The 14,192-nt window shown below is 42.9% G+C and overlaps 1 long non-coding RNA gene across 1 annotated transcript; it reads left to right on the forward strand.

Moving 5' to 3' along the window:
• The first annotated feature begins 3,288 nt into the window (after nt 1–3,288).
• Nucleotides 3,289–13,555, forward strand: LOC142107888 (uncharacterized). The gene is made up of 4 exons (XR_012680035.1): nt 3,289–3,447; nt 11,204–11,401; nt 12,659–12,694; nt 13,219–13,555. It is a non-coding gene; the product is annotated as an uncharacterized LOC142107888 (long non-coding RNA).
• Nucleotides 13,556–14,192: the final 637 nt, after the last annotated feature.

Here is a 14,192-nt window from a genome sequence, read left to right on the forward strand (position 1 = left end):
TTATCCTGCTGAAAGAGGCCACTGCCATCAGGGAGTACCGCTGCCATGAAGGGGTGTACTTGGTCTGCAGCAATGTTTAGGTAGGTGGTACGTGTCACAGTAACATCCACATGAATGCCAGGATCCAAGGATTCCCAGCACAACATTGCCCAGAGCATCACACAGCCTCCGCCGGCTGCCTTCTTCCCATAGTGCATCCTGGTTCCATCTCTTCCCCAGATAAATGACGCACACACTCCCGGCCGTCCACATGATGTAAAAGAAAACATGATTCATCAGACCAGGCCACCTTCTTCCATTGCTCCATGGTCCAGTTCTGCTGCTCACGTGCCCATTGTAGGCGCTTTCAGAGGTGGACAGGGGTCAACATGGGCACTCTGACCGGTCTGTGGCTACACAGCCCCATACGCAGCAAGCTGCGATGCTCTGCGTGTTCTGACACCTTTATATCACAGACAGCGTTAACTTTTTTAGCAATTTGTGCTACAGTAACTCTTCTGTGGGATAGGACCAGACGGACTAATCTTAGCTCCCCACCTGCTTCAAAAAGCTTTGGGCACCCATGACCCTGTTGCTGGTTCACCGGTTGTCCTTCCTTGGACCACTTTTGGTAGGTACTAACCACTGCATACCGGGAAAACCCCACAAGACCTGCTGTTTTGGAGATGTTGTGACCCAGCCGTCGAGCTATCACAATTTGGCCCTTGTCAAAGTCGCTCAGATCCTTACACTGCCCCTTTTTCCTGCTTTCAACAAATCAACTCCAACAACTGACTGTTCACTTGCTGCCTTATATATCCCACCCCTTGTCAGGTGCCATTGTAACCAGATAATCAGTGTTATTCACTTCACTTGTCAGTGGTTTAATGTGGTGGCTGATCAGTGTATATACACCAAACAACAAGCATAAGAAATGACTTTCCTGACCTGGCACACAAAGGAAACCTTCTGATGTGACTTTCAAGAAGAAATTTCACAAGTGATCACACAGACAGGAAATGTTTTAAAAAATCAGGTGACACAAGAAAACAAACTATGCATGAAATGATATTTTTTTTTGTGACGTACAGAGAGGAAGGGGGCGTAGGTGGTAGTGTCAGAGGTGTCTGGTTTGAGCAGTGGCCTAGTCATAGCATTAAGGCATACTGGGGTGAGGAGTTGTTCAGCTGAAAACAAGGGACCCAAGTTTTGTTGTGGTATTCAGTTATTTTGCAGACCTTTAATGTTTGTTTACCATAAAGGAAATGTATCAAATGTGGTTTAGCAAAGTTGTTCTCCAAATTGCTGAGAAGAATGTCTGCATTCCCTAGCTATTAATTTAGTTGCATTACAAATAAGCATTTTTAGTTTGTTAGTGGGTTTGCTCAGAGATTTACACAGAATGTACACAGTATTATATCTAACTAGCTCCTTGTCAGTAATGACTTCCTCAGAGGCATAAACCAAATATATATTTTAACAGTGATAAATAATATAAAAGTCTAATGATTTCATACAGATATGTGAGACAAATTTCTATTACTCAAAAAGAACTAAACTATTGTGATGCTAGTGAACCCCTCAATAGTTATAATTGATAAAGAAAATGTTAAGGTCAAGAATACTAAACCTTATATATTAATAGAGATTATCACGGGCATTGGTACTCTTGTGTGTAGGAGTTTGTAACTTTCTGTTACTTATAATTACACAAAAAATGAATAAATCCAGTAATCTAGAAGAAAATCTGGGTATATGGTGTAAAAGAACATAATTATAATCTGCACAAATAAATATATGTAAGACTGCTTATAAACATGCATTTACAGAAATGCAGATGAACACATGTATATTCAAGCATACATACAAACACGTGTGTGTGAGTAGGCAAACAGGCAAAAACAGGACAGGAGATGACATTCCTGCAGATACAATTGTATTGTTCTTTCAGCTGTTTACTTGTATCATCTTTCTCAAAGGAATAATTTCATTCTTTGAAGCAATTATCTGCTACAAAATAGCCAATTTGTCTTTAAGACCTGTCATCCGCTACTTTGTGTCCTTTATATCTTGTTCTACAATGTTGTGTTTTTTCCTTTTTATGTTCTATTATCAATTTCATTAATTAAAAAAAAATAAATTATGCAAAATTGCGCAAAATGTATGCGCAATCCCCTTGGTAACCTATTAACCTCCAAATTATATTGTGGGAGGAGCAGGGTCCCCAGCAGCACAGAGTATATCAGGAGATGAGTGATGTGTTAGTGAGGACAGGACTACATGTGACAGGGGCAGTGACATGATGTGAGGAGGGAAATTGAGGCAGCAGGAAGCCACAGACGGAGAGTTATATAGTGGAAGGAGCAGGGTCCCCAGCAGCACAGAGTATATCAGGGGATGAGTGATGTGCTAGTGAGGACAGGGCTGCATGTGACAGGGGCAGTGACATGATGTGAGGAGGGGAAAGGAGGCAGCAGGATGCCACAGACTGAGAGTTATATAGTGGAAGGAGCAGGGTCCTCCAGCAGCACAGAGTATATCAGGAGATGAGTGATGTGTTAGTGAGGAAAGGGCTACATGTGACAGGGGCAGTGACATGATGTGAGGAGGGGAATGGAGGCAGCAGGAAGCCACAGACTGAGAGTTATATAGTGGAAGGAGCAGGGTCCTCCAGCAGCACAGAGTATATCAGGAGATGAATGATGTATTGGTGAGGACAGGGCTGCATGTGACAGGGGCAGTGACATGATGTGAGGAGGAGAATGGAGGCAGCAGGAAGCCACAGACTGAGAGTTATATAGTGGAAGGAGCAGGGCCCCCAGCAGCACAGAGTATATCAGGAGATGAGTGATGTGTTAGTGAGGACAGGGCTGCATGTGACAGGGGCAGTGACATGATGTGAGTGGGGGAATGGAGGCAGCAGGAAGCCACAGACTGAGAGTTATATAGTGGAAGGAGCAGGGTCCTCCAGCAGCACAGAGTATATCAGGAGATGAATGATGTATTGGTGAGGACAGGGCTGCATGTGACATGATGTGAGGAGGGGAATGGAAGCAGCAGGATGTTTATATTATATTTTATTAGCTGTTAGGTGTCAGTATTATGGGGGTATGTAGCACAAACACTTTCATTTTAGAAGCATAGATTATAGTTTCCTCCACCAGAAGGAAGAGGGGATACTAATTTGCATTAAGATGGGGGCAGATGCAAAAGTAAGATGTATATGGGCAGACTTGTCCAGTAGGCTGTTGCTTTATATTTATTATATTACTGAATCATTTCCTGTGTACCTTTATAGCTCAACTATGATCCTGTCCTGTTCATGCCAAACACCACCTTTACGTGGCCAATTCTACTCCTGCCCATCCCAGGTAAAGACTCGGTCATTGCAGGCGGAGGAACCTGTTTCTCCTGGATCACTGTGAGGACAGAACAGAGACTGAGCAGCAGCCTCACAAGGGGATATCAGTGAGTATTTTGCTACATTTTGATACATTTTCTGTCTCATTTGCTACATTTAGCCACAGAGGTGGGTCTGCAGATCATATGATACATTAATTAATAGCCACACCCCCTATGACATCATTAACATACAAAGATATGCATTGTCCTCTCTGTGCTATGCAATCTACATTACTTTACTCTTCACATCGTTTGATTACCATTTCAAGCTGATATTTGCTTGTCCCTGAGCGCTGTTATACAACAGGACCACTCAAAGCATTGTGAAAACCTGTATTTTAAAGAGGTTATCCACTTTAATCTGTGCTCCCCGTCTTTAGTCCCTGTCTTCATGTGTGGTCATTTATTTTCCGTCACTCCTCCGGGACCCTTAATGTACCCTGATAAGAGCCGTTATACGGAAACGTTTAATAGCTTGGAGAAAATTCAGCACTGAGAGAGAGACCTCAAGTTTCTAGATGGAAGTTGGGTGGTTGGGAGGGACCCAGGGGCCTCGGGCATCCAGGTGGCCCTTGCAGTGCTCAGCGGCATTATTGATCGGTGCGGGGGCAACCCAACCCGATCAATGCTGCTGAGCACTGTCACTATAGTCCCTCCGAGACGTTCAGTAATCTCCTTACTAAGGAGATCTCGTGAATCTTATTCCCACGAGATCTCCTCAGTAAGGAGCTTACAATGCGCCGCGGAGGGACTACAGTGACAGAACAACAGACAGAAGTAAGTGCTTGGGGTGGGGGTGGGGGGAGGCGGGCGTTTCACGGGGGGAGCGGCTCACGGTGGGGGGCCCTGGGGGGGGGGGGGTCCTCACAAGGGAATGAAGGCCCCTTTAGCCCAGGGGCCTCCATTTCCTTAATCCGGCCCTGGGTGTATATGCCAAATTGGACAACTAGGTGGGAGATGATGAGAGAATGGATGATAGTTTTGGTAGCATCTTGGGTAAGAAACGGGCGTATTCTGGCAGTAGTAGAGGTGACAGAACTGGGAGAGAGTCTGGATGTGAGGAATAAAGGAGAGGGAGGAATCAGTGACACCAAGGCAGCCAGCTTGGGAGACTGAGGAAATTGTGGTATTATTAACCGTGAGGGGGATTTGAGAGGAGCTGGTAATTCTGGTAGCAAAGAAGATGATATGTTCTGTTTTAGACGTGTTGAACTTTAAGTAGAATTGGTTCATATCTGTGGAGATAGTAGATACAAATTTGTCTACATGAGATAATACAGAAGGGGAGAGGTAAGGGGACGTTGAGAGGTAGATTTGGATATTGTCAGTGCAGAGTTGGTACTGAAGAGAAGAGGTGTACAATGAAAAAAGTAAAAGCGCGAGAACAGAGCCTTGTGGGATCCCAACAGATAGTGGGAGTGGAGGGGAGGATGTGCCAGAGGTAGAAGCACTAACGGAGCAGATCGATAGGTAGGAAATGAACCAGGAAAGAACTAAGTCATGAAGGTCAATGGAGTGAAGGGTGTGTAGGAGGAGAGGGTGATCAACAGTGTCAAAAACAGCAGAGAGGTCCAGGAGAATGAGTATGGAGAAATGACCCTTAGAGCTAGATTTATTAAGCTGCGGGTTTGAAAAAGTGGGGATGTTGCCTATAGCAACCAATCAGATTCTAGCTGTCATTTTGTAGAAAGCCCTAAATAAATAAATGAAAGCTAGAATCTGATTGGTTGCTATAGTCAACATCCCCACTTTTCCAAACCCGCAGCTTAGTAAATCTAGCCCTTAGACTTTGCAGTAGATCATTGATCACTTTCATGAGGACAGTCTTGGTGAAATATTGGGGGAGGTAGACCATGTACCTTTATCCCTATGAGCCCGGTTACCTCTCCTCCTACTTCAACTTCAGTGGACAGACAACGATGTTTGACTGACGTATCAGCTTCCTTGAGAGCTGGCTGTGTCCACCTATTAGTAGTACAGATCTTCATGCTATTGTAAGGAGTCAATAGGCAGTTAAAGAGGAAATCAGTCTAATAGGAAGTCCCTCTTTTGCATTTTAGCTTTCATTATACATATGTTCATATTATTGTCGACAGTAATTTTGCTTTTCTCTAAAACATGGCAGAACTTTCATGTCTGAGAAAACAATTGTTATGTGTACGTCTTATGAGTCATACTGAGTTCCTATTCTGAAGACTTCCTGTTATCTCCTGCGTTATATAAATATAGTATGTTAGCCCTTGGAATGCCAGAGTGTGACTTGTTGATACATTTGATTAACAAGCTGTGTGTGCTTGCATTTACATTTGTGTAACAGTCTGGAGGTGTGAAGAGTTAACCCTGTGTGTGCTGGTGTGGGTCTTGCTAGTCTGGGATTAGCTAGAAGCCTGTGTGCCAGTGTGGGACAGTATATTGGGGTCCTATTGCCCGTATTCAATTGGCTGCTATCAAAATTGATCCTAGTGTCTCTCTCTCTCTGTCTGTGTATGTTAGGGAATTTAGACTGTAGACTCTGTGTGTGTGTGTTAGGGAATTTAGACTGTAAGCTCCGATGGGGCAGGGACTGATGTGAGTGAGTTCTCTGTACAGCGCTGCGGAATTGGTGGCGCTATATAAATAACTGATAATAATAATAATAATAATAATAATAATAATAATAATAATAATATAGTGTAGCATCATGGAAATATTACACAGCCCAAAAATTATGTTTTGTTTATTTAGCTGCTAAGGATATTTGAGTGTAAGGTATTTTGTGGTTGCTGAATTAAAAAAGGAAAGTATTTTTTTTTTATTGGCTCTTGTTCTTGAGATAATGGATACCCTCAATTAATAGGGGGCTTAGCCATGAACGCAGCGTGCATATGGAAATCTACCAGAGCATTCTAGAAGGCGAGACACACAAATATTCTAGGGGCCTGAGTCATTAAGGAGAGCAAGGCAGAAAAAGGAGTAAATTTGCTCCTATACAAACCATGTTAAACCATGTAAACTAATTTGCAAGTGGTACAAATTAGTTTATTATTTTGCATGTAAAAGAAAATACTGGCTGCCTTTTCATCTAGCTCACGCATTCTTAATAGCTTTATTTTTACATTAAAATTTAAAGTCGATCTAGGACATAAATCAGTACCACATTTTAAATTTACCTCCCCCTCCAATGCAACATGGTTTTGCGCAGGTGCAAAGTTACTCTTTTTTTTTGCTTTGCTCTCCTTAATGACTCAGGCCCTAGGTGTTCACATTGCGGTCATTCTAGAATATTCCCCCTCCATATATAAGTATTTTGGCATGGTGCTTGCAGACCAAGACAAGCCTTGGGCTCCCCGTAAGGTTTGCAAAACCTATGTAGAATGCTTACAACAGTGGAAAAATTCGAGATAGGAAAAATGTAATCTTCGGTGTGCCAATGTTGTGGCGAGAGCCAAACAAACACCATGACGATGGTTATTTTATTGTGGTTAATGTAAAAGGTTTTATTTGATACATATAACTCATTCTCCCACCGCTTATATCAAGCTGGGACTAATGAAACAATTTGTTAAGGCTTTGGACAAAGATGGCGATTGTTTCAAATACGTTTGTAGATTGTTCCTGGATGGAAAAACTACCATAAATATACTCGAGTATAAGCCGACTTTTTCAGCACATTTTTTATGCTGAAAAAGCCCCCCTCGGCTTATACTCGAGTGAGTCCCTGTTCTCAGCCCTTAACTTCCACAGTGGAACACATGTGCATTCTACTGACAGGTAGTTCGGCATTTGGAACGCAAACTTGCGTTCCAAATCCCGAACTTTCTGTTAGTGGAACGCACATGCGTTCCACTGTGGAAGTTAAGGGCTGAAGAAAATCCCTCCCTCCCTCTCTACCAGGCACAGAGGAGAGTAAACACAGGGGGACACATCCAGAGCTCCTCGTCAATGAGAAAGAGATGCAAGATGTGTGTACTGTCCTAAAGACAGCCTAGTAGGAGACGGGCGCAGTACCTGGGGTGAGCAGTTTATCTAGTAATCATTAATGACAAACATATCCTCTCCAATATTTTCCAAATTGTGGCATCTGCAATCCCATGTGAACGCTATCTACACTATATATACACTATATATACACGCTATATACACCTTACTAATATGTTTACTGATTTTTTGGTACATTTGGAGACATTTTGGGAGCCTGAGTTTAGTAAAAAGAAGCAAGTCAGTTCCCACCCTAGGCTTATACTCGAGTCACTAAGTTTTCCCATTTTTTGTGGTAAAATTAGGTGCCTCGGCTTATATTCGGGTCGGCTTATACTCGAGTATATACGGTAAATGCTGAACTCTTTGATGGCCCTCAAATCCGTAAACTTATCAAGGATTCTGATTTTACAAAATTTATGAATGATGTTGAAGCTTCTGCCCGGTGCAGTTATGTCTCCGTTGTCGAGAACTTCTTGGGTAACCACAAAGCTGACAATTATGAAGAACTGGTGCAAAACATACTACAAACCTTAAAGATGTGGGTTCTAATATGAACATAAAGGTACTTTCTCCATAGCCAGTTACACAGATTTCTGATTAATCTTGGAGATTTCAGTGAGGAACAAGGGGAGAGGTTTCATCAAGATATAGAGGTGATGGAGGGAAGGTATCAAGACACATGAGACAGACACACGGTGGCAAAGTATTGCTGGAAACTCCAACGTGATTGTCCTGATGACCCTCATACAAGAAAATAATACAAATAGTGTTTTACTATGTATTAGTTGCAATTATTCGAATCAGCCTACTGAGCTTATGCTGAATAAAATGCCATTATGTATTTCATGTGGTTACTTTTGTATGATTTGAGACAATTTCAATGCGTTTTGTAAGTATACAGCATATATATATATATATATATATATATATATCTATAATATAAATGTCTAGTGGCGTGTGTTAGTCTGTCTGTGTGTGTAAAATATAAAACCAAGCTGCAGCGCCACCTGCTGGGCAGAGTTATACACTGATATACTGCAATCTATATTACTACGTTCACTGTTTCTGCAGTCCAAAAAAATAGGAACTGCGATCTATATTACTACGTTTACTGTTTCTGCAATCCCAAAGTGTGTGTGGTTTAGGGGTACGCTCTCTTGTGCTGCATATAAAGGAGTACAAAAATTTGGAGGATAAAGTAGGGAAAGATCAAGACCAATTTCCTCCTAATGCTGAAGCTGCTGCCACTAGTCATGACATAGACGATGAAATGCCATCAACGTCGCCTGCCAAGGCCGATGCCCAATCTCCTAGTAGAGGGCATGTAAAATCCAAAAACCCAAAGTTCACTAAAATTACCAAAAAAAGGAAATTAAAATCATCTGAGGAGAAATGTAAACTTGCCAATATGCCATTTACGACACGGAGTGGCAAGGAACGGCTTAGGCCCTTAGCCCATGTTCAGGACTAGTGGTTCAGCTTCACCCAAGGATCTAAGCCCTCCTCCTCCCCCCCTCTCAAAAAAAATTAATATAGTTAAGCTGTCATCAACAAAACAGCAAAGAACTCTGCCTTCTAAACAGATGGCATCACAAATCCCCAAGGCGAGTCCAAGGGTGTTGGTGGTTGCGAAGCCTGACCTTCCCATCACTGTACGGGAAGAGGTGGCTCCTTCCACCATTTGCAGCACGCCCTCTGCATATGCTGGAAGGATCACCCACAGTCCAGTTACAGATTTGGCTAATGAAGGTGTGAATGTTGTACACCGGGAGGAGGATATTGATGTAGCTGGCGCTGAGGAGGAACTTGACGAGGAGGATACTGATGTGGTTATCTTAAAGGAGGCACCAGGGGGGAGAAACAGTTGTTGTCTATGGGATGAAAAAGCCCATCGTCATGCCTGGTCAGAAGACCAAAAAATCCACCTCTTCAGTCTGAAATTATTTTTATCCCAATCCGGACAACAAATGTATGGCCATATGTAGCTTATGTAAAGCTCAAATAAGCAGGGGTAAGGATCTTGGCCACCTAGGGACATCCTCCCTTATACGCAGGGCCGGATTAAGGGAATGGAGGCCCCTGGGCTAAGGGGCCCTCCATTCCCCGCGAGGCCCCCAATGTGAGCCGTCCGCCGCCCCCCCACCCCCCGCGAGGACCCCCCCCCGCGGAGGACCCCCCCCAAGCACTTACCTGTCAGTGCAGTCCTCCGTCCCAGCGCGCTGTAGTCTGCTTACTGAGGAGATCTCGCGAGAGTTCATGAACTCTCGCGAGATATCCTCAGTAAGCAGACTACAGCGCGCCGGGACGGAGGACTGCACTGACAGTACCGATCAATAATGCTGCTGAGGAGTTTGAAGGGCCCCCTGGATGCCCGAGGCCCCTGGGCTATAGCCCAGTTAGACCTCGGGTTAATCCGGCCCTGCTTATACGTCACCTGAAGAACCTTCATAATTCAGTGTTTAGTTCAGGACCTGTGGCTAGGACCGTCAGCGGTCCAGGGACACCTAAATCCCTCGGTCCTGTTGTATCCACACCAGCAACACCCTCCTCGTCAATTTCCTCCACGATCTCGATCAGAGATAGTCCTGCAGTTCAGAAATATTAGTACCAGAGATTAAACTACGTTCACTGTTCCTGCAGTCCAGAAATATTAGTACCAGAGATTAAACTACGTTCACTGTTCCTGCAGTCCAGAAATATTAGTACCAGAGATTAAACTACGTTCACTGTTCCTGCAGTCCAGAAATATTAGTACCAGAGATTAAACTACATTCACTGTTCCTGATTGGTTTGTTAAAGTGCGAATGTCCTATTTCAACAACATCAGGGTGGGTGGGAGGGCCCAAGGACAATTCCATCTTGCACCTCTAGCAAACTCTTGCAAACTGCCATCCTGTCTGCCACTGCAGTGCCACTCCTAGATGGGCCACGCGTTTGTGCCGCCCACTTGTGTCTCTTAGCTTAGACATCCAGCTACCCCGGTGCAACCTTTTGGACTAAAAACATTGTGAGGTGTGAGGTGTTCAGAATAGACTGGAAATTAGTGGAAATGAATGTTATTGAGGTTAATAATAGTGTAGGAGTGAAAAAAAAAAACCAAAATATGGATTTTAGCACTTTTTATGCTTTTTTAAAAGCCCAAAACCCAAAATCAGAACCAAAACCTTTCGTGGGGTGTTTTGGCAAAACAAATCAGAACCCAAAACCTCAAGCTAATCAGAACCCAAAACGCAAAACCCAAAGCACCAAAAGTGGCCGGTGCACACCCTTACTCTTATTAGGGTAAAGTGGATTTAAATGACTAACTGTGTTGTTGGCTTTATAGTGCCACCTGCTGTTTATTCAGGAATACTTAACATAATGTTTTGCACGTTTATCACGTCCCTTTCTCAGTCACATTCCAAGCTCATAACACACTTGGAAAATGTGTCTGAGGCTCTCCCTGCTCTATTCTTAGACTTCATCATTAATATAATCATGTATTATACAAATTTCCTGTACAAGTGGGCATTGTACTCAGTTTTCCTAGGTTGTTTTTGCATGAAATAAAAGTAGTGCATCAACTTGAGAAATGTCCTTTCTGACATTTTACTGCAGTGATACAGACGTGTGTCTAGCATACAGGAAACACTGACATCACCTGTACAAATGTCTATGGATCAGACAATGGATGGAATCTCCATGAGTAAATGAATTGTGCAGTACCAGCTCTGGCCAGCAGGCAGATCTCCTACTGCCATATTAATGGAGACTGTACACTGTCACTTGTAGGCTATATACGACTGCTCTGTCATGTCATAAGCTGCATTAAATATGTGTCTGCCTTGTTTGTTCTTTAATTAAAGATATTTTTTTATTTCAGATCGCTGGAGTAAAATGTGCCCTAAAGAACAATAACATTGTATACAATGAATACATCAGCATTTACTGAGGAAACAGAATGGGAAAATGAGAAATGCTTTGGGTCTCCGCCACTGCTTCTAATAATTATGATCATTTTGCCCCTTTTGGCAGTAATTGTGACAGCTGTGTGTATAGGCTGCTGCATTTGGAAGAAGAAGTAAGAATGAACACCTTTATTTGGAAGTATGGTTTACATTTAATAATAGTCAAATGTCATTTTTGATAAGCCTAGCAAAAGTAAGGCTAATTCCTATTGAGACAGAGACCTGGGTCACATAGGCAAACCGAGGGGGGGGGGGTTTCCTAGTGTCTGAAAACCCCCCTGCAAGCCTGGGGCACTGCATAATTGAGGTGGCTGGACCCTGCCCCCGCTTCACATTGCTCTGGTGGAAAAGGGAGAGCTGTGTGCACCTAACAGTAGTGCACGCAGCATTGCCCATGTATATTATAGGGATAGGAAGAGTTGGAGAGCAGCCAAGCACTGTCTAAATGTATAGCCACGCCCCCATGCATGCTGGTCACGCCCACTGGCGGCGTGGTGTGGAAACCCCCCTCTACAAATCCTGCGTTTGCCCCTGGGTCAGATATATTGCAGGATTCATGTTAAAGTATACCGCCCAACATTTAAACATGCTAAATCAGGAAAAAATAAGCCCCTCCCCTGACGCATCCCTCAATCTTCCATCACGTGGTGAAACTCTCCCCCAATTCTATGAAAGCTCCTCTCATTTCTAGATCCATAAATGGGGGCAGTTGGGAGGTAAGTGTTAAGGGGACTTAATACTGAAAAAATGTGTTATAAATCTATTATAGAGCTCTTCTGTATTACTAGATATACTGTACCAGCCTGATTTACTCACTCTTGTTTACAAAATATGCAGCAAATTAATGAAACGCGTGGTCCTAATGCAGTTGTCGGCTGGACTTTGAAGTCACTTTTCACCCTTTCCATTGTCGGCATAGTCATAGAGATCTGTAAACTCACAGATGGAGGTGCAGACTGATTTTATGGGGAGCTTTCGAAGACCAGAAAGCGGAGGCGCATCTTAAAATGCGGACAAATGCGCTCACTTGCGCAAATAAAGAAGCAATGTGAAGTAGAGCTCATTGAGTACTAAGTTTTGAACAGTCTGTCTCATGGGTTACAGACTGGGTGGGTCGGTTATACAAGAAACATGACTTAAAAGTTTGATTGTTTGTACTGAGTGGTTTGAACAGGTCTTCATTTCTAGGCGTGCTATAAATCATTCTCCTTTTCTGTTGCTGCCATTGATGGTCTTTGAGCTAGAGAGGTGCTCAAAAACTAATTTAAGCTACAGCATTGACATAGTCCTAGAGAAGTACAATCCCAACACGTAGGCCATGACTCTCTCTATCCGCAGCGCTACTAGCAGAAATGTTTTTTTCCTTACAGGAAGAAAGCAAAACTCGCACAACTGTCCAACGACAAGTGAGTATAACCCCAGAAATGTCTAATAAATGTATTCATAGAGTATACACAAAATATAGCATGAACAAACTCACAGTATTAATAAACTTTATGTTAAACATATCTATGCTTCAGATGCATGCTACAATGTAAAAATATAATGCAACATAGACCTAAGACATAATAATATTTATAAACCTGCAATTATAAAACATCCTTTGTTCTCCTTGTCCCTTCTTTCCCTTTACCAAATCTCCTTCTGACTTCCGAACTAACCTATGTGACGGTTCCTATGGTACTATAAGTGGAGATTTTGTAATATTTTAGGCTCCATTGCAAGAGACATAAGATTTTTTCCGTATTTTACAACCATATTTCTTTGATTGATGTTATCCTAGGGCCCAATAGAAGAGAGGCCCCAGCGATGTGTGTCTAGAGCCCCCGACTCTGCTGTAATTGTCCTCATTCACTGAGTTAATAGAGCCTCCAAATCATTGGGGGAACCAGGTGACAGCTAGTTAAAATATGTTCCCTTTTTTTCTCAGTGTTCCTTGGCGAGCCATATATGCGAAGAAGTCACAGAGCCCATCCAAAGAGCATGGCTCCATAGATGAGAAATTTCTGATCATGAATAATGAAGAAGAGGTCTAAGCCCCAAATTAATGGAAAAATCTGGAAGGACTAAATATATTCTTGTTGGCTTGTTCACCACTGTGTTGCACTTGGGCAGTTGGTACTAAGAGAACGTAGCAGGCACTGACTATAGAGCAGATACCTGAATCATTAATTACACATGTTAAAGTACTGAGCCCCCCGAAAGTCCGTACATCACATCGGCATTGAGTATGATCACTTCTAAATAAAAAATGTAATTGAAAAATGCTGATGTTGTTTTCATAGTTCTATGCCGTATTGTAATTTAAGAAATGTTAAAAAAAAGCGTCTCTTTGCCCCCATGGAGAACGTTTTTACCGCTAAATTCATGGCTTAAGTCATCAACGTATTGGTGACATGGCAACGACAAAAGTTTAGCCCTTCAGATGGGGATAGCAGGCCAGTTACCGACACTGGGACTCATTTCATCCATTTTGTGCTCCGAACCTACGAGCAAAGACTCAAAAATGAATATGTGTGTATTTTGCTGGACACATATCTCACAATGAATCCAACTTAAAAACAGTAGCACCTGCATCAGGTTTACGGTAAACGTACAAATGTGTCTGATTATACCTAGCGATAGGGCAGAGATGTGACGGGACAGAGTTAGTAGTAAATGGTAAAGTTTCATTACCATATTTGTTCATATCTGTTGGCGCCCGCCCTTGCCACCACCACCCGGGGCATCTACTCCGCCCGCCCCGCCCATGCTGCGCCCCTGCTTAAGAAGTTACTCTAGCGTAAGTCATATTCTGCACAAAGTTACCCCATTTTAATGTGTTTTAACGGGGTGAACTTGTCTTGGTTGAGTTTATAGAATGACAGATTAACCCCTTTGTCGCTGAAGCATTCATTACCCCTA

The sequence above is a fragment of the Mixophyes fleayi genome, chromosome 11 (genome assembly GCF_038048845.1).
Source record: "Mixophyes fleayi isolate aMixFle1 chromosome 11, aMixFle1.hap1, whole genome shotgun sequence".
NCBI classification, from domain to species: domain Eukaryota; kingdom Metazoa; phylum Chordata; class Amphibia; order Anura; family Limnodynastidae; genus Mixophyes; species Mixophyes fleayi.